This window comes from Triticum aestivum, chromosome 2B (genome assembly GCF_018294505.1).
Source record: "Triticum aestivum cultivar Chinese Spring chromosome 2B, IWGSC CS RefSeq v2.1, whole genome shotgun sequence".
Classification (NCBI taxonomy): domain Eukaryota; kingdom Viridiplantae; phylum Streptophyta; class Magnoliopsida; order Poales; family Poaceae; genus Triticum; species Triticum aestivum.
Window position 1 is genome coordinate 699,543,980 of NC_057798.1, and position 2,732 is coordinate 699,546,711.

The 2,732-nt window shown below is 43.3% G+C and overlaps 1 pseudogene; it reads left to right on the plus strand.

The window, feature by feature from the left end:
- Positions 1 to 523: 523 nt before the first annotated feature.
- LOC123039416 (BTB/POZ and MATH domain-containing protein 2-like) lies at positions 524 to 1,781 on the plus strand (annotated as a pseudogene).
- The last annotated feature ends 951 nt before the right edge of the window (positions 1,782 to 2,732 follow it).

The window sequence follows — 2,732 nt, forward strand, 5'->3', positions numbered from 1 at the left end:
ACGTGTCACTTTCATTTATTGCCAGTTCAATGCAATTTTCAAACTCCGAAAAAAACACAGCGGTAGGCATAAAACGGTCAGCATGGTTTCTTATTGTAGTTTTTTTTTTTGTTGATTGTTTGTCTTTTTTCTGTCCGTCATTATTCTGTGTTCCTTGGTATTATCTGATTTAAGATGCTTTGGGTGTCTTTTCTTAGGAAAAATATTTTTGTACAACGCCAGGTACATGCATTAAGCAAGGGCAGTTCGACCCTTGTATACAAAAATAAATAAATAAAGAGAACTTTCTTCTGCCATGTTTTCCTACTCGAAACAAAATTGCTGGCCCATCTAATCCAGGGCCAAGCAAACGCAATCGAGGGCCTGATCCGTGCCAAGAATTTCATGGGCGATCGAGACCCGTTCGGCACGTCCGAGGAAGGCGCCGCCATATGGCTCCCGGTTCCTGACGGCACTGCCGCCTGCCGGTGCCTTGCAAGTTGCAACCCCAGCCGCTCCCGTACCCTACGTGAACTCTATCCTTACAGAATTTTGAAGGATTATATTCCATCTATGTGTCCGTGCGTACGCGACGTGAACTCTGAACACTTTTGGCATAATATATACATAAGCGACGCGGATGTCACGAACCTGCAGCACCAGCCCGTCGCCCTTCGCCCTTCGCTCGATCTCCTACCTATTCCGATGGGAAACACCATCGGTTCTTCTTCTTCTCCGGTGAAGCAGGATGTGCCCGAGACGTGGTCGACGAGTTTTACCGAGGGCGACACCGCGGCACACAATTTCGAGGTCACGGGCTTCTCGCTGCTCGACGGCATGGGCGCCGGGAACTTCATCTCGTCGAGCACGTTCTGCGTTGGAGGCTGCGAGTGGGACATCACGTTCTACCCCGACGGGTTGAAGGAGGACGGAGGCGCCCACGCCTCCGCTTATCTGCGTCTATGCAATGGAGAACTAGGGTTGCAGACCAACTACACCCTGAGTTTATTGGGCAAGGATGGCCAAGTGCTTGTGCATGGGAGCATAGAACATACCTTCCAGTCCGCAGGTATTTTTTGGGGCTTCGAGCACTTTGTCCAGAAGTCCAAGCTGCGACGGCTGCTATCCGACAACGAGGACTGTTGTAACGATCAGGTGTGTTTTGACTGTCATGAGGAAGCATGACACTTTGACCATCCCGGCCCCGCCGTCGAATCTGCAAGAGGATTTTGCAAGGATGTTGAAGGACGAGGAAGGCGTGGATGTAACGTTCATCGTGGTGACAAATCGTTCCGTGCTCATAGACACGTGCTGGCGGCACGATCACCGGCCTTCAGGGCAGAGCTTTTGGACCCGACGAAGGAGGACCCTACAAAACCCGTCAAGGTTGATGACATGGACCCCGTCATCTTCGAGGCGCTTCTTTATTTCATGTACACGGATACGCTCCCACATGGTTGTGATCTTGAGAAAAACGCAACGCTGCAACATTTGTTCGTTGTCGGAGTTCGATATGGCCTGGACAGGCTAGCGACGATGTGCGAAGGAAAACTATGCCAAAACATAAACGAGCAAACAGTGGCAACCACCTTAACTTTGGCAGAGTGGTATGACCGCGCCCTTCTCAAAAATGCTTGCATCGCATTTGTGTCGTCGCAGGATGTGCTCGACGCCATGAAGGAGACCAATGGATTCAAGCACCTCATGACACGCTATCCGGGGGTGATGGTGGATATTTGAAACAAAATCTGCCGTCATCAATAGGGGTACGTGTAATTTATGGTAGAATTGTCTTTAAATAAATTTATGTTAGAACTTACTGGAACATAATTGCAGTCGGCCAATGTTTCTCATTATTTTGACCAATATTTCCTCATGATGGTTTGCACTATGAATTCTACAAACATCCGTATCCATCATCTTTCGCCTAGTTTTTCAATCTGCACCACATGGTTTGGACTTTGAGATGAATCAACATACCATTTGTGCTCTGTTATTACTACTTTCTCTGTTTTGTGTTTGCATTTTAGAGATGTATATAACTGTTTTTATGCGCTGATACTGGCACCCAAGGGCGTGTGATCAGACCAGGCATATGCAGTGCCAGTGGGAACAATTTAATCTCATCCGAGAAATTTTAAGATGCAATTTGATCTCAACTGTCAAGATAAATTGAGATATATATGCTACTACATGCTTGAAAATAAAATATTATTCTATGTGTGCATATATATTATAAGTTGAAATATGATTCCAATGCTCCTTATCACGTCCTACAGTTTTAGAAGGAAAATATATGTGCATCATAGAGACACTTCAAGTTGAATATCTTATATTTATATTCTTGTACTTATTCCGTGTACTACAGAATTATTCAAATATAAATATTTTATGGCTATATTTTTAGAATTAGTATGCCTATCTAAAAATTTTGGTAATAGATTGATAATATATTTATTTACTTACAAAAACACACCTACTCTTATATGTGTATTAATGCCATTCTCTTGTTCTAAATTACTCAAGTGTTTCTACAACATATATTTCTTAAGTATTTTATACCAACAATCTTTGTTCGTACTGGTATATATTTTACATGCCAACATTGAAAATTGTTATACGCAACCAAATATGGAAGATAGAGAGAGCATTAATTGATATTGCTATATCTTCCCTTATTTGATGCTAGATTTTATTAGTGATATATAGTTTGTTTCCTGGTTTGCAATGTAGGATGTTCATATTAGCCCTAC